Raw genomic sequence first — 19,612 nt, forward strand, 5'->3', positions numbered from 1 at the left:
GTATTTACTATAGTAGCCTGCATATAATAACGTGCCTGATATATGGCAACCGACAGCTTACATTCAATGAATCCAACCTGCCTTTACCAAAAGCATTCCATATAAGTCCAATATTATCAAGTTGCCCATAATTGGACGATGGCAACACGTGGGCTGATCAAAGTTATTGGGAAACCTCCGAGAAGAACACCCTCCCACGCAAGTTTACATGTTGATTTGATGTTGCAATAACAAGCCGGAAGCGAAACTTGTTCGTGATGGGGTATATCGTGTTTGATTTTACATCTTGTTGTGAAGATGTTACTGAATAGTTTTTCTTCATAATCTGCTATGAAAGGAAACTGTATTGCTAGAAATTAAATCCAATAAAATATGAGTTTGATATTTATTTTGTTTGTATGGTGACATAAATACGTGTAAATTCAACCTTAAAAGTATATAAAAACACAGAAAACTAATTATGAATCTTTAAAACAGTAAAATCCTCATAAAATACCTTTGTATACAAGAGAGGTTTATTAACAGTAAAGGATCTTAATAAATATGTACTGAGTTCAGCAGCATCATTGACTCTATTCCCATAAGGATCAAATAAGTTTAATCCATCAATAATAGTGCCGGGTCTAAGTAATACAAGTACCATAATTTTAATCAATAAATTACCCATGACACAAGACAAATAAGTGTCGGAGTTAAAAATAATCTTCTTCAAATAAAATTTGTTATGTCACCAAACGACAGTTACATCTGTAAAAACTCAATTAACCTTCGAAGAAATCAAATAAACAAATTACTTATTAACCTTACACTGTATTAAGGTTTATCAATGAAGAAATCTTGGGTAAACCATCAAACAGGTTCTTGCACCATACTAGCTGATCGTACACCAAACTGGTTGGAGATAACGGATTTAACGCCTACTACCATGAATGGAGATGAACTGGGTGTACTATGAACACTCGAATTGATATAAGTGAGTTAGTGTCGAGAATTAGGTGCAAGAGAAGTGGTTTGACACAAGAGTTGTAAATAATTCGATATTTATTAGAAGATGCTAAATTAATTCGTATAGTGGGTGTGTTTTGTTTATTTAAAAAGATGACCACGTATTGTAGAAACTTTACAATTGGCAAAATCTATGTCGGATATGCTTAAAGTATTCAGTAATGGACACAAATACTTGTTCTTTATGATTAGGCCTAGTTTTCAGCTATAGTTTCGAAACCATGTCGCTGTACATTAACAAACTGATACTGGACTAACGGAAGTGGTAAGTACTATGTAATAAAACGCCATAAATAAGTAAATTTAATAAATAAACAGATGGGAATCGAAACGAGAACACGCAGACCACAAACTTATAGGTACTATCACCACTTGCGACAACGTGATGATACATTTTATATTGCAGACATATAGATCTCGATCTTAAAACTCGACTCGAATAATACCCTCTTATATACCCACACAAATAAACTTTCGAAAACAAATAGTAACGTTTACTATTATCTGAACTAAAATATTCATTCATAGATAGTGTTTTCGTAAGTTAATAAACATATGTGTGCGTGGGAGTTGCTCTCGATCAACTACTATCAATTCTGTTATCTCTATCCAAATATTTTGAGTGGCATTGAAAATTATTCGTGCGAATACATTCTTGCTTGAGTTATGTCATATTTCATTCATTGAACTTCAGTCAAGCTAGAGTAAGTTCATACTAATATTATAAATGTCGATGTGTTTGTTTATATGTCGTTATTAGTAAATTACTGACTTCTCTATAATCCCTTGGATATTGTATATGACTGCAATTCACGAGGTCTCGAGTTTGATTGCTTGTTTTGAGTATTATATTGGGGTTTTTGATTTCTGTTGGAGTTTTCTCAATAGTAACCTGAATTTTGGTTACAGGGTAAAACTTTGGTTAAGCTGTTTATTTTGTTAAAGCTATGAGCAAAAGTGGGTTTATTTTTTTACTCCTGAACCTACTTGTTCAATTATTAAAGGCTTGAACTTCAACATTAAAAATACCAACCCGAAGTATCCGCTTACCACTTTATCTATAATAATTACTATCATTAATCTGAACGATTATCACTTTCATCGCCGTATTATCGGGACTCCATCAGTATCACAAAACTATTATACTATATAAAAACATCGCCTTAAGCTAAAGAATATTATCTATCAAGTTATATCTATGTAATGATTGTAATTATTTCAAACAGGCTCTAACATGGTGTAAAGTGACAAGTTATCAGAGAAACATGTATTGAAATCAATGAGTTATATGAAGGTTGTTATGTAATGGTCATTAGAGCATAATTAATAAGTATTGCAGTACTTTATTTTCCTTCCTAATGGACAGTATACAAGTCTGCATATCAAACTAAATTTAATGTTACGCTTTGTAGTGTTGGTATACTTTAAATATGGTGACCTTACGTGATTGATAGTGACACTGTTAAACAAGACAACTCCTGCACTAAGAATACCTCTTGTCTCGGATTTACAAACATACGGGCACAAAGTACAACCGGTGTGTCAACAATTGTTTGTGGATCACACAAATAGTTGTTGACACCCTGGTAGTGGCGTGGCGACCACCTTAACCACAGCGCCACAGAGGCTAGCAAAAAACACTACGTTAAGTGGTCTGTTTATTTATGTATCCATGTCTTAAAGCTGGAGCAAGTCAGATGTGATTTGCCAGTGGTATGGAGAGATGAACAGAAATTAACCATACGAGAGGAGGACAGAAATTTGATAGTTTATAACATTTTATTATACGGACACATACACTCTTATTTATAAACACACTATAAACCTATTTTAGTTAAAAAACTGCTATAATATGTTTTCTCTTTTTCATTTCGCTAAGGAGTGAAAGAAACAAAACTCTTTATAAGCCTTTCATAACTTCATATATTTTTATGAATAAGAAGGATAGAATACGTTTCTTTCCACGCGGCGGTTATACTATTTACTCAAAAAAATACACCAAAAAATATTTTTGGGCGATCGATATTTCAACATGTAGATTTGATAATGTAGTACAACTCAAACGAAAACCTCACTATGTCACACTAGCGTTGACAACTCTCTTATCACACTCACCTATGCTAACCTCACTACAAGTGAAGTTTCGTCACATGATTGATGACGTCATTACGCGTCATCATATACAGCGTGTTCTCGTTTGATACCTGGTTGATGTTATCTATGTTAAATAAGGCTTTTGTTGACTGAGGGGAAAGGTAGATTATGCTAATGAAGAGAAGATAGATTATTAGAATATATTGTAAGATGGGATATTTAAAGTTGTTTCTAAACTACAAATTGAGGCGGTGATTGATTGATTATAGTGGCTACTTGTGCCTATACATTAATTAGTAAAGAGTTTATTCAGTTCCTTATAACAAAAATCTCACTTAAATATTTCAAACGCAAGAACTCTACCTATCAGTCACAAGCCAAAAATAAAATTTAAATTTCAAGCTTTTTTTTTCTTCTAACTAAGAACTACTCTTGTTGTGGGGACTTTTACAAACATAAAAACAACGGACTCAAAGTACAACCAGACCCGAAACGGCTATTTGTGGATAGCACAAACAATTTTATCCGTTTGGGAATCGAACCAACGACCTGCTTGCAATAGCAGCGGCTTGGTAACCTTAAACACTGCGCCACGAAATCAGTCAAACTATAACTCTTACAACAAAATAACATCTAATAAAATTCTCGCGTCACAGTTTTCGTTACCGTACTCCTCCGAAACGGCTTGACCGATTCTCATGAAACTTTGTGAGCATATTGAGTAGGTCTGAGAATCGACTAATATCTATTTTTCATGCCCCTAAGTGACACTTTTTTTATGGCAAAACAACGTTCGCCGGGTCAGCTAGTAACATCTAAAAATCAAACCTATGTGCTATGTACATAGATCACATTAACCTATATACTTCAACCCTCGTCTAGTCACAAAGCACACTGCCACACTCGAAGCACTGAAGCACTCTCCACCGCTCTGTGCTAACATAATAATGTGTACAATACTATAACGTTACAAGACACTGTCGTGTGATGTAATATATAGTTGGTAATTGCTCGCATTTTACAAGTAGATGTTTTTAAGGACACTTGTTAAAAATAAAAACGGATTTTTGTTTAAGACGTTTTTGCGCTATATAAATCAAGATTTTGGCGTCTAAGATATGAAATGTTGAAATGATAGTGCTTTGAAACTGTGTACAAATTGATCATTAGTCTTGCAGTGTTATTTTTATAATTGAGACATTTTAAAGAATGTCGATTAAAATTAAATATGAATAAAAAATTTAAAGATCATTAATATGATTGTATGAACAGAACCTCCTAGCACTTTATCTCCTACTTAAAAGGAGGTATCGAGGTAAAATTTTGCTGTAAAAGTTGTTTAAGTTACTAAAATAAACATTTTTAATTGTATATCTACTTAAGCATAATAAACGTAAAAGCAATGAACGCAAAGTAAAATAACCTAACACGTCATCGTATATTTTCACTTCTAAAGTAATTTTACTTCAATAGGTTTCCTCATTCCCGAGTAAGAGTTCCCCAAACATCCAAACTCCGAAACAAACATGAAAAATCAACAAAAAAACAAATATCACATTTCGCCGAACAAAAACTGGAGTCCTCAAGAAAAATATTGGTAACCACAATTTAAGTGTCACGCAGGGCTCACAAACTTGGGTATTTCAAAGACTTATTTTTATCAGTATCAATAAATAAATTCAAAAACCTTTCAGGGAAATGGGAGGGTTTTTTTTGGAGGGCAAACAATGGGTGAGAGGAAACATAGAGTCCCGATGGCCACCCTCCTCTGTTATGACGGGATAGGCCGTGATATCTTATCTCCGATATTGAATTCTAAGTTGAAGCACAATGTATTGGAAGTATTTTTGTCGTTGCTGTGTATTTTTAGTGAAAAAGGTTTTTTGTTTATTAAAATATTATTAGAAACAACCAGCGTCGTAAGTAAAAATGGAAAAAATATGGGCCATGGAGGGAAACTACTTCAAATATTGAAGATACTTCAATTAATGAAAAAGAAAAAATATTCATTTTTGAAAATAAGCACAACTGCATTCAACGATTTTTGGTAATACTACCTGTATTCAACAGACTAATGACGTGACATTAGATAGCATGTACCTATAAAAAATATTCAGTCACGAATTGATTATCCAAACAGAAAGACTAATATCAAGTTGTTTAACACTCAAAAATAGTAAGCAATATATCAGTCCCATACGATTAATTTCATCAGAACTAACAATATTTTTAGGGTGTATTTCCACGGAAGCAAAGCTCAAAATTTGCATTCCGTGTCAGTGGAAATACTATCAAAACCGCTACAAGCTATACTCCGCTCTGCCAAGCCCCTTCAGTCGAAATGCACCAACCTACTGCATAATCTAACGCAAAGCAAAACTCCAGTCTACCTATTAAAACACAAACTAAACCACATACTATAATAACACACTTAAAACACTGTGTACTTTAAGTACACAATACACAGTACACAGGTACACGGGTACGTAGTTTAAATAGTACACAGTTCCCAGGTATCTTGCTCGTCATTTGCAATTCAAGTGAAGTTGTGCAACAATGGACGGTACAACTAGCGCCGCTAGTGGTCGCAGTTGGAACTATAAAAGTGGGATTGTTGTTGCATTATACAAAAGCGTTGCCACTGTACTTTGTTTTTAAAAGTTGGGACTTTGTTAATGTATTGTGACATGAATAAAAGTGTCAACGTAATTTGTGTTTAATAGTTTTCTTTAGAGATAAGGAGTTAGTCTTAAGCGTCTTACAGTGTAAAGATATTTAGTAGAAGTATTATTTTATTAACTATATCACATTATAATTAACTTTAATCCAAATTACCTCGATTTTTGTTTAACGTTTACTTTGGCATACTTTACACTTACTATATTTTATCATTTTAATTCCTATATAATATTACTCAGTTAATAGTAATGCAGCAAGACATTTACATACCTATCATAAGACTTTGTAATAATAGTTTTACTTCTCAATTTTTCAGTTATTTACAGATCATACAAACCTTACACGTGTCGCGAAAGTTTGTGAAACAACAAAATTAATTGGAGCCGTATCGAACGAGAAAAACTTACCCCCCCCTGGGGAGCGGTCACAGTCAACTTGTTAACGGTCAAACTGTTATACAGGGTGTGTGAGATTTGTAGAAAGATAAAATGACGATAAGAAAGGCATTTGGTTAGTTTGATGAAGCTAAAAATTCTTGCAATGATGGTTGTAAGTAGTGTTTTTGGCCTAAGCATGAATTTACACAATAAACTAATCCATACTAATATAATTAATGCAAAAGTAGCTCTATCTGTATCTTCCTCATGTCTCAACCACTGAAATTGGGTACCGAAGAGAGTTTGAAACCCAAGAAAGGACCAGGGAGAGCTTTTTTTGAGGAACTCTAATGGGAACGGGAGCTATGCAGATATTTAGCCGTATAAGTCGTATAGTCCATGCGAACGGAGACGCGACAGGAGCTAGTATTAGTAGATCAACTATAGAAAGCCGCTAAAATTGTTGTATTTTTTTAAGTTATGAAAAAAACAATATTATGTCATTTACAACAACCTGTATAAACTTATTGTTTACTCCTTTTGCCAACTATTCCATTATATTATTAAATAAAGTTTCTGTTATTTCAAAGGTCATGTATCAACAAGCATGAAGAAGGAAAAGTATTTATTTTTATCTTTTACATAATGATAAAAAATGTATCATTATTTGGGTTTCCTTGAAGGGTACAGAATATTTATAGTAACAATGGTTTACTTATATTCAAAAGCAATAAGTATGTAATTGCTAAGTCTTTGAGTGGCTTATTATACAATTATACAACAATTATAATATACTAAGTTTCCTCTGTTTGTCTGTATTCGATATACTCAAAATCTACTTAACTTCTTTTAATCGTTTTTACTTATAAGTATAGCGATCTTAAAGGAAAGTTTAAGTGTATAATTTGTAAAGGTTTACCCGCAGGAACTGCATCGCGTCTCTCATAAAGAATTAAGTACTTAATAAGTTTTTTAAAAACAATAGAAACCAAAATTTGAATGCATCATACCACAAAAAAATTGCCCAAACATTGTACAGCCCAAATAGAATGCATCACTGAACAAATATACATCAACAACTAAAACAATGCACACGATCAATTTTCAATAAAAAAACACACCCCACCGTTGAACGTACAACAAAGAGAAAATCATCTATCCAGACAAGCCCGAGTAGAAAAATGTTAATAAAAATTCCTAAGGCTCTCAAAAAAACGACCGGACAAAACCGCTTCATCGAACAGGCTTTATAATTCGCTTTACGGGAATCGAACCGCGCATCGGCAAATCTTGTAAAATACGAGCCACTTACCTGATTGGTTCGCTTGAGAGATGGGGGGTTAGACTCAACCCCTAAGTTTAAGCTAAGGGTTATTTATTTTCTTAGTAATGTATAGGTTTTGTATTCTAGTTTAAGTTAGAAATAGGTCAGGCTGATATACGTTTGTTGGTAAATATACGAGGACGTTATCCAATGAGTTTGTTTATTTGTATGGACAAATTCACAGTTAAATCAAAAGACTTATACAACTTCTGCAAGATTATATTATCAATATGATTCCCTAGTTAAGGCACTTACGTTTGCTCCTTGCATTATACCCATCCTCATGCTACATTTCATCAGATTCGGGTCAACGATTTAGACAGAAAATAATGGCAGATAAACGGACTTACGCTTCGATAACGTATAATTAATACTTTGAGCATAAAAATTGAATCTCGTGTTACATGAACAATAGTTAGTAAGAGCATTATATTACACCAAAATATATTTATATATTTCCACAAAACAAAAACAATAAAACTTTAAACGCCATTCTTTCCACAAAACAGTTCTATTCGTAGCGGGTATTTAATTTAATTCAGTTCACAAACACGAAGTAGACCTGCGAGTTGGCGAACAAGTTGGGGAACAAGTTGGGCGACACCTGCACAGACAAGACGTGGCGCTTCAAAACTTATCTCGCTGTTGTTTATAACCTGATATTTCGGGAGATCATTTTAACTGAAGTGTATATGAATTTAGAATCTGTTTGTACGTTAATGTCGTTAGGGTTATTTTTTGTTTTATAACTATTCTGTTATTTCTGTTTGGATGTTAATGTATCTATATAAGTATGTATTTAGAAGTATATAAGTATGTTTATCAGTTATTTGGTTACCATAGTACAAGCTCTGCTTAGTTTGGAATCAAATGACCGTGTGTGAGTTGTCCCAAAATATTTATTTATTTATTTATTTATTTATTTTATTCTTATTATAATTTCGTGAATTCGTCACTGAGAATTATTTATTTGGTGGGAGGTATATGAAAATGCAAAAGTGCTCTTTAAAAAATAAATAGCCCCATCTTATTTGTCGCGTTTATTTGGTCTCTTATTTTCTGTTTCGAAATTTCTATTTCGAAACTCTTAAAATACATTGATATAAATATTAATTTCTAGTAAAATCATGCATCGTTTCCATTAAAAATTACACAAAATAACGCTGTTAAAGAAATAGTTTATAAGTTAACCAAAGTTTGTACATAGTATATTTGCGCCAATTTCTCTCCAGGCCCTTTCAATAGTTTGCATCTAAAAGTATATTTAATTCTCACAAACCTTACATAAGCTCTTTCATTAAAGAAATCAGCAACAATAAAAAATCTAATAAAACATTATTAACACTCTCAAAGGAAAAAAATATCGCGCGTAATTTCTCCAATCGTTTGTTCAAAGCAAGCGCAATTTAATATCCTCCTGTTATCGATAGCAAACAATTCTTTAATAAAAACAATAAAAAAAATTAAAAGTATAGAGTTGGCTCTACGGAGGAGTGGTGCAAAGGCATCGCTGAAATATTTCACAGTTTCAGGAAGGAAGCAACAGAAACTTCCTGAAGTGGGTACCGGTCTCACTGATAGCGGAGAATATTATTTACGCATTCTATAGTACGACTATATAATTCAAGCTCCGAAGGAATAAGCAAGTAAATGGAAAATTTCAATGTCAGAATTGAAAAATATTTTACCTTTGAAATTCAAGACAAAAGTCTGCTTTTTGTGCTTGTAGATAATAATCTAAAAAATATTTTATTTAAAGTTTTAAAAAGGTTGGTTATGTGTGTTTACATTCGCACTTTTCTCTCATATACATACATGATATGTACAACATTATAAAACTTATTAACTAACGAGCGTAAGTGAAGACACATCGTTATTGCAGTGAACAATAATATTATATTTATTTTATTAGTACCCACTAATTATAACTCAGAATTCTCTACTGAACTTCGAAATGTTCAAATCGCTTCCCGCTTGCAGTCGCACCCACAAAGATCTCTCCCGTCTTTGCCTTATTAAAACTTGTAAAAGTTTCACTAATTCTGCCCACTGTGCAATACAGAGCCGGTGTAGTTTTAATTTCTTTTCTCTAATTAAAAGTATTGTATCGGAGCCGAGGCGCTTTGTTAATCGCGCTAATTGTAAAAAGCTGCTGATCGCTTGTGGCTTCATCAAAGTGGTTTTATGAGTTATATTACTATGTTTTTGCTTTTAATAATATAGACGATATATTAACCCCTTTGAAGCTGACCATAGCATGTTAGATTTCTGCAGTGGGGAGCATTTTTGTACAAATATTGTCAGGCAAAAATATGTGAAGCTAAATATTTTTGTTTATGCATTTTCGTGACTGGTGGGTTGAGTCTGAGTCTGATTATACTATAGTCTGACACATATAGGTGAATAATGGTTCAGTTTTTAATTAGTAGTAGTCATCTATAGTAAAGTGACTTATTGTAAGAGTATAAAAAGCGGCTTGATAATTCGCCACTTCGCCTATAATTGTTTCTAGTTTTTCTTTTCATAATCTGCTATCATACGATACAGAACGAAAGGATGTGGTATATTATGAGTTACCCTTGAGAATATACCTGTGCTTTTCGCCCTGTACAATTTACTAGATAATGTACGCCAGTAGGTATCTTACACAATGTCGTTATCAAAACATAAACATTACTGTGTCCTTGTTCGCTTTTATCATAAACTTTTGAAACATAACACTTATTTACTGAATACATTATGATATCACTGAAAATTAAGGTCAAAGTTGTTTTACAATCTTAATATAAGATTTTTTAGTCCGTTTTACTTAACGATATTAACAATTATGAATTCATGTAGATTGTGTTATACTTATTAGTGAAGGCAGAGTTGCTTGGTAGACTTAAGTTTGCTATTCAGACGTATATAATTTGCTGAAAGTCTAAAGCCAAATATTTTACAGCAGACACTATTCTTATAGTCCGGGTTACTATTGAGATCGTTGCAGTAGTTATTGAAAAGTATATCACTTTTCTTGACATAAAAATCAAACTATATTATCTGCTTTCCGTACACCCAACCAAAATATTCTTCATGACAGAATAACATAATCAATAGCCATCAGGTCATCCTACACAAACATACAAATATTGTATACATCATAAATAAAAATATCCATCATGCAAAATTCAGCGTCCGGCGTCAGGGGTCCTCAACAATTGGGTTAAACATCGTAATGAGACGTACAAACACCTCCGTGGCAAATCAACTGGAAATACGGAAGCTGCCCTAATGAGGGTCCACCACCTTTAGACCTTTGGACTTGATTAATCTATTGATAGAAAATATTTACGTGTGTTTGAATATATTTAGGGGAAAATAGGTGTATTTTCTATTTGATACGCTTGCTCTCATTACGCTTCCAATACACGTGACGTCTTGTTTACTAGCACTTTAATATATTGATTTAATTTGTTATGACCTGTGTGTGTTCGGTAGTGTTGGTATCAGCTCCCTACATTATCAATTATTTATACCTAATATAAATGTTGTTAAAACCATTTGGCGATTAAAAAGAGTGGCCAGCAGTTTCTTGCCAGCTCTTCTCATTGGCCCTACCTTCTGAACTAGCGGTAAATTCACTCTCTGTATCATTGACTATCATAAGTGTCAGCATTTGACCTAAATAAATAAATGATTCGATTTTGATTTAGTGTAATTCAAAATAAATTTTATCCAGTATTTTCATATCCAACTCAGTTCAAAAATATCAGAAATATATTTTTAGTACTTTCAAGTTTATATTACAAAGACAACGTTGGCCAAACAAAAGCGATCCTTGTAAAAATAGAGCTACGTCTCAGCTGTTTGTATGTTTGTCTCGAGAACGCTCAGCTTATAACGATAATGGATTTGGAATATAAGTTCTCCAGTTGTATGATAGATGGTAGAGTGTTGACTTTAATTGTTTTAGTATATGAAAGACTGTTTATCTTTATTATGCTTATTATAGCTCGGTGTGACGTATTTATTTTTCTTCCTCATTAATCCAAATGAATTGTAAGGCAACTCGCAAGCCTTCATAGTGAATGAAAGATACATAATTTTTTGACACTTCAGTAGTAATCAGTATTGTTTGAAATCATTACCAAACTTGTAGTAAAATAAACACCTATGGAACTATTTTGGCACGGGTCTTGAAGGAGGAACGGGGCTTAGGAGAAGGAAGAAGGTGGGGTTACAACGCTCAATAATAATTGAGTAAATGACAGATTTACAATTGAAAAACCAGTAAACTAAGTTCAAAGTATCAGTAAAACTGTATCAATGAAAATTCTCAATTAACACAGTCATTACCAAGCAATCACCTCGATAATGTCTAACAAATAACGAAATAAACATCTTAAGCCCTCTCAGAACTGAAGCTTCACAGACATTGTGCTACAATAAGTCCAGTACATTCAGTAATTAAAAGGAGACAGCATCTGGCGGCTCGAGCCGGCGCCGGCTTGAAGATGATTACCGCCGCCTCGCCCGTGTCAGGTTGCATTGTATATAATGTTTTAATACTGTTGGAAAATCGATGGGAAATGTTGTTATAGATTAAGTTGTATTTCATTTAATTTGTGAAATTTTATGGCAATAGGTCCCCCGGTTACATGGGACTGACATTGTAAATGGTGAAACGGTGTATTTCTTAAGCCTTAACCTTTGGGTATAACAGGCGTTATAAGTTATAGCCAGTTATAGCAAGGAAATGTATGTCTTTGCCTCTAAAACACGTGGTGTAGGATTTCTACGAACCGTGGAAAACCATGGTATTATTCAAGGTTAATTAGAAAATGTGATTTCATTTAAAGAAATGTATACCTTTCATTTACCGGTCATTTAGGCCAAAAATCACTAGTTTATCAAAGATTTTTGGAATATTTCCAGACAAATATAAAAAAAGTCTGTCTGCTGTACTCCGCAAATGGTCACCGATTTGGGTCTGCTTGCTATATCCAGCATTGAAACATCTAATCATCATTTAAAATCCTTTTTAAAGGCAGAGAATTACTACATTTCCAGCTTTTTTAAATAAGTATCACTACAATATTTATGAACACAACCAAAAATTCCTTCACTAAACAAAAAAACCTCAACATTATCTTCGCTAAAATAAGCGCTCGCAGCTTATAATTTAAGCAGCCACCTACTCGTATAATAACAATTGCTCATTAAGGCATTTCCTTCCACTCAAAGGCAGGTGCTGTTATGTATAGCAGTGCGGAATTTACGCGGGACTAAGACGCATCTACCGGGGAGATATGATACTAGGTGAGCAGGGTTGAAGCAAAATAACTGCTTATTTTGTTGAAAAATGATAGTAATATTAAAAATGCGAAAGTTTGTATGTTTGTAAATCAATTACCCGAAAACTACGAAACGGATTTTGGTATAATTGGCATAGCAATTGCTTTAAACAAATAGTGCAATTTAAAAAAATCTGAGTCTGAAAAATATATGTTATTGTTCAAAACAAAAAACTTTCTTTCAGGAAAAAAATTACAACGTTTTCTATAATATGTTGACAGAAATCTCAAAATTTACGCTTGTATAAATGTATACTACTTTTAGAAAAACGTGGCTAAATTCATGGGGAATTTATATTCGTATACCAAAAAGTAAATTTACAATCCCATAGATTGATGGTTTATGTAAATTATTGTTTGTATTTCCCATGATTCGTATTATACATGACGCAATGAGAGTTTGATTTGATATAACCTTATGTACATATTTATTAAGAACTTGAATCGAAAAACATCTTTGTGTATTTTTCAAAATAAATACCGAAGGGAAATCTGGCACTCAAGTTGTTTATATTGAAAGTTTATTTATTTTCACCTCAAAAATGCCTAAATCAGATTTGAATTAAATTTACAAAGAACTAACACCTTATTACTTTTGAGAATTTCCTATTAAGATACCTAGATACATTTACCACTAAACTTCAACCTGGACTCGAACCCAAGCCTACGTAAGCCTTTACCGATATACAATCCGAAGCCGAAAGCCGAACATGTAACTTGGCAAGAAGAATAAAATTTAATGTATATTGGTTAAACATTATTGACAAACATTATATTGGTTAAAATTATGTATATTGATATACCTAATAAATGATTTAAAAAAATAGCTATAAAAAGTAACTTTCTTCTAAAAGTTGTATGAATAAATGGCAGCCCTATTACTCGCGTGTTCCGCGCGACGTGGCAACAAATGACGCGCCGCAGCCACGCGACACGACGCGCTGCATCAACTCACTAATATTCTTATCCCCTTATATTTATGTGAATTTTGATGCAATAATAAAACTTTTGTGCATCAGTTTTATGGTACAAATCTTTCTGTTTACTATAAGTATTATTTCCGATTTATAGACAAGACGTGCCCTTAGTTTTACATGCATTAAAATTACAATAATTCTGGCTGTATTCATCAAAAAGATTGAGAAATTCGAACGACAGAAATTCGTTTGACAACATTAATAAGTATATATATATTCGCTTAGCCTTTGTTCCAAACTATGTAGGAGTCGGCTTCCAGTCTCACCGGATGCAGCTGGATACAGTGTTTTACATGGAGCGACTGCCTATCTGACCTCCACAACCCAGTTACTTAGGTATTAACACGATACCCTTCGGTAAGACTGGTTGTCAGACTTTCAAGCTTCTGACTACTGTTAACGACTGTCAAAGATCTTCGAAAATGACAGCCGGGACCCACAATTTAACGTGCTTTCCGAAACACGGAGGAACTCGATATGTATGAGATGGTCACCCATCCACGGAACAACCTCGGCAAGCGTAGCTTAACCTCAGAGATCGATCCGTGCGGCTGTTGTAAACTAAGCCACGAGCTCCTCAATACATAATTACCAGATGTAAGGATGTGAATGAAGCAAGGTAAGTTTGTACTTAAGGATCGTACCAAGTAGCGTTCTCTGGTCTCTGCCTACCCCTAAGGGGAGAATGCGTGATTTTATGTATGTATGCATACATATATGTATGTGTAGACGATAAAAAAGTATAAAACCTCACCTAAACATCAATAATATAATTACTACCACTAATAAATCCCTACTCCACGTGTAAAATCCCCTGAAAACCTTTAGGGAGTGTTCGTAAACCGTACAAATGTAACGGTCATGTACTATGAATATTAATGAAGGCAAATTAAACAGTAATTCTCGACTATGAATTAGGCCCTATTGAGTCCCAGAGGAAGACGTCTTCAGACGAGAGGAGAGCAGCATACGTAATCTTTTGCTTTGATTATTATGTTTCAGCTGGTTTTGCCTGTATTTCTACAAGAACTTGTATGGAAAAGACTATTCTTGGTGGTTCAGATGTTTAGATTTTTTTTTTCTTTTGGAGTATGGGAGAGACTTTTTTTGAACCCCAACAATCAAACAGCACAGGATAAGAAGTTTTTTATTGAATTTTTGTGCATGAAAGGATGTTTTGTTAAAGTCAGCAGTAATTTTACGTGTACTTATACGTCGATAACATAATTACGCATGGGAATTACGATTTTATTCTCTTGAGATTTTTTTATCGTAAAGAACAATGTTTAAGTAATTATCAAATCGAGAATCTAACTCCATAGACATTTGATAACAAACCTAATGTCAAAGTAACACAACATTTTCAGCAATAAAGTTAGGTATACATAACCAGTAAATAACACCAAGACGCATTCTACCGAACTAAATTAGTTAGTTTATGTACCACAAACTTTATACAAAATAACTTAAGTAAATAAAGCGAATGCATGTAAAAGCTCCAACAGTTTCCATTATACCGCCGGCAGATGGCACCAGTGATCAACAGCTGTTTTAAAGTGAAAAGTTTTCGGTGATCACGAATAGTTCCAACTCCACCCCAAATTCTGAAGGGGTAGATGAATATTGAGAGTGCATTGTTTCATTGAAATTGTGAATTTTGCCGTCAAATTTACAGCCAGGGGCCTGACTATAAGACGGCAAAACGGCAAAGTGCATTAAGCTTAAGAGTCCGAACAGTGGCGAGATTTGTTACTTTTGCTACTGTCGAGTGTAGAAAGTTTGAGATTTAAAATCTACTTCCATAAATAGTTCGTAAGGAATGCGCTAGGGGCGCGCTTATCAGTTTAAGATTAAATCTTGAGTCAACCACGCTATCCAATTGTGGGTGAGAAACTTTGTAGCCCTTTAATAATGTCTAAAGAACTGTGTAACAAGTAAGGTTTCGTAATGTTACTTTTCTTCACCAATTAAACAAGTGTGTTTATTTCTAATACATACCTAACTGGCTTTGATCCCTCGACTACATAGCAAGTGAATGCTTTAACAGTCGGCTATAATTGCCTTATGTTTCTCAAACACAATATTTAAAAAAATCATCAGTACCCTGTCCCAAGTGTGAACCCACAAGCTTTAGTATGGTATGTGAATGCTTATACCACTTGGCTATCACTGCAACATAATGTGTAATTTCAAAATACCATTCCAACTATGCATTTGGAAACAAACATTAACAGTAAACAAGGACACAGGGAAATTACATGTGCAAAATTTAAATTGCAAACTGAGATTTGATCAGCGGCCACCTGCATGCGATCCCAGGGGATTGACGGAGGTGTGGACTGATTAACGAGGGTCCAGGGATGCGGAGACCAGGATTATATTCGAGAGAATTGTATTTGTTATTTAGTTTGGAGTATTTAATTAAGCATTGTTTGGTTTTTGATCGATGTTAGTGAGAGTTTTTGTATTTATCAAATATGGTGACAAATACATTTAATAAATTATTTATTTATTTATTTGCAAATACAGAAATCTATTAAACTATTGTATGTTTCCAGCTGTATCGTAAAATCTGTTTAGTTGACTATTATATAATTCATTTGTAAAGATTGATCCTGTATGACAAGAAGTATGTATGGATGTAAATGAGGCAAGAGAAGCTTGTAAGGATTGTATCAATTATTAGTCTTTGGTCTTTCCTTACTCCTATGAGAAGAATGCATGATTTAATGTAGATTTATATGTTGAAAAGATTCTCATTTCAAACGTGTCCAACGTATCACTCACTATGTCTCGTTAATTGATTGGCTATTAATAAATGACATTCAATTAATAAGTAGCTAATTACAATAATTTAATTTATAATATAACCATGGTAGTGAAATTAAATAATTTAATTTTAAGCGTAACTAATAATACTAATATAATTCACTTTACCTTATCGTTCAGCTCAAATGATTGTAGTGCGTAAATAACATACCTGAAACAATGGCAATACAAAATTAAATATTTTTATTAAAATAGTCACACATTGTTGTGTGCGTAATAATACGAATTAAATAAGTTTAAAACACATACAAACACATTTACACAGGCAATCATCACTTTTTAAGTACCACTTTTGAAGAAATTGCCGACCCACCAAACTACGGGTTTCGGTCGGAGAAATATTAAAGAAATTATTATTATGATGATTATAACGCGCAATATTTTTCAGGTCTTAAAATAATACATTTACAGCAAACTTTAAGCTATTTACGTGCTGTGATACTGAACCAAAAACCTTGAAAAGAATATTATTCTAAAAAAAACAAATAAAAAATGTTTTCACCCTAGGATAAAATCCTAAGAGCTTGGTTTAAAGGCCTCACACTACAGAAACAGTTACTATTTTAAGAAAAATCTATTCTTATTTTATGTACTTACACAAATACTCTGCTTTTTGATCCAGAAACTTTAAAAAAGTATTCCCATAGCACACGATTAAACATCGACCAGAGACCCTAGACTAAGATACGACATTCAGCAAAGAACATTCTGGAATATCAAAGAAAGTACTTGAAAAACCAGAATTCCTTTATACATACGTAATGTGAGGGTAGTTAGGAAATAGTTAGTAGAAACTCCGCCAAAGGGAAACTCTCCGGGGGTAGCTTTTAATGATTAATTCAAATAAACTCAGTAATGATATGTATCTCTTTACGAATGTCTTGTTTTACATGGTTCTTTTTAAAGGAAATATTGCAAATACATTTTTGGTAGGAGCATAATTATATAAGACTGTTTAGGAAAATGATATTGGTATTGAACATTGGAATGAATAAATCCCAACGATTTAAATTAATTGCAATGTCATGTATTTTTAAATAAAAATAAAACCTAGATTGGCGATTTTGCGACTGTTTTCATGTGATCGTAATTAGGCGATTTGCGATTTGTGACCAATCGGATTTTCGCGTCTGAGTTAAAATTTCAGTGATATTTAGAACCTTAGAAAAGCTAAAATGCGGTAAAAGTTTGTTATCTTTAATTGGCGAAAGTTAAGTCAAATTTTTTTTATGATCATATGAAAAATATGCGTCTTATGACAGATACCTTTATCGTTTCAACTTTGAAATAATTAGTAAACAATAAAAATATTAATTTCCAAATCCAGTAAACGCAGTCATAACACAGGTTCCGTCTAGAAAACACCCTCTTCACGAAATGAATAAGCAAAAATTCATCCCAACAATCGTATTATTTCCAACAATGTACGCACAATGTGTACAGTGACGTCACTTGTCAATATCATCGCCATCTTGTTTTAATCAATCACGCTCCCGACAAATGGGGCTGATTCGTTTTCGATATTTTTCTTATATTCCTCTGTTATTTGGATAAAGGTAACGTCCTATAGAAAGGTCATATGATATTCTATTATGGAATGACAGATGTTGGTCTTTGGATGACAGAATAGTAGTAACGAAATAAAGTCTGTTTCAGTGGTTTAGGTCGCCACGCCGCTGCCATTGCGTCGATAAGTCGTGAGTTCGATTCCCAAATGGAACAATTATATTATTTGTGCGATCTAAAAATAATTGTTTTGGTTCTTGTCGTGTGATATTCTATTATGAAGAGACAGCAATAGGTCTCCTTCAAAATAAAATATACATGTAACTTGATGAAAGTCGAGTAAACAAATAAGATATCATTACCTTTAATTTTTCAATCGCGTTTAAGACCCGTTCCATTATTGGTGTTTATAGTCGCGAGAATTTAAAATCGTAAAATGTCGCTGAAAAGTAAAAGCTCTTATTAAAGACTGAAGAAAGATGAAAACCTGACTCTGGAAAAGAACTTAGAATTTACGATCAGCAGTCATAAAAGCAAATTAACTCCATATCTACATATCGTTCTTACATTATAATTATGTTTGTAATTAATTAAATCAATTTTTTTTTTCTATAATGTTTTGCCACGTTAATTTATTTTTCATACGAAACTCAACCTCAAAATTCACTTAGCCTGCTTTTCATTTCAGACCCAACTTTTGGGGGAAAAAAACATTTCAACAACAACAGTCAATTAACTCCATCTCCACATATATTATCGTTCTTACGTTATAATTATGTTTGTAATTAATATTTTTTTTTTCTAAAAATGCCTACCACCTTAATTTATATTTTGTACGTTTCCCAACCTTAAAATTCACTAAGCCTCTTTTTTATTTCAGAGCCAACTTTTGGGGAAAAAAAAACATTTCAACAACAACAGTCACGCAGGGCTTGCACATAGATGGCGCCACCGAGCGTCATTAGTGGGTCGCACTTCCGGTTCCGGTGGGTTCCGCCCGCTTCCGCCCGCCCGCCCTGTTGTGGCGATGCGCCCTATTGTTGGCCCCTTGTTTTTCAGACATTTTAAATGTTATTTTATGTTATTAAATACTTTTGATTGTTGAATTGAGTTTGGTTTTAATTACATTCCGTGTTGGTGCGAGATTAATAATATTAAATTTAATTATGTTTGAGGTTTTTCATGAGTTTGATTTAAATGTTACACTCTCTATCAAGTGTAAGTAACAAGTTATTTCAATAGTAAAACAACTATGTAAGAAAATTTAAGATCGTAAATACTATAATAACGCTATATACTGTACAACTTCAGAAAACATCACAAGTTCCTACTAGAGGAACATAACTTATCCAAGTATATTAGCACATAGTAACGCACTTAGCAACTTACAACTTAATCTATTCAAGCGTCACTACAACCCGTATCCTCGAAAGTGATTATATAAAAAAACAATTACCTTAATTGATTTCCATATTACGTTCACAC

The 19,612-nt window shown here is 33.3% G+C and overlaps 1 protein-coding gene across 8 annotated transcripts in view; it reads right to left on the reverse strand.

Annotated features, from left to right (window-relative positions):
• The window catches only part of Dys (Dystrophin), a 595,099-nt gene that overhangs the window by 211,802 nt on the left and 363,685 nt on the right, over positions 1-19,612 (reverse strand). The gene's annotated exons all lie outside the window — the stretch shown is intronic.

The sequence above is a fragment of the Anticarsia gemmatalis genome, chromosome 21 (assembly GCF_050436995.1).
Source record: "Anticarsia gemmatalis isolate Benzon Research Colony breed Stoneville strain chromosome 21, ilAntGemm2 primary, whole genome shotgun sequence".
Lineage (NCBI taxonomy): Eukaryota > Metazoa > Arthropoda > Insecta > Lepidoptera > Erebidae > Anticarsia > Anticarsia gemmatalis.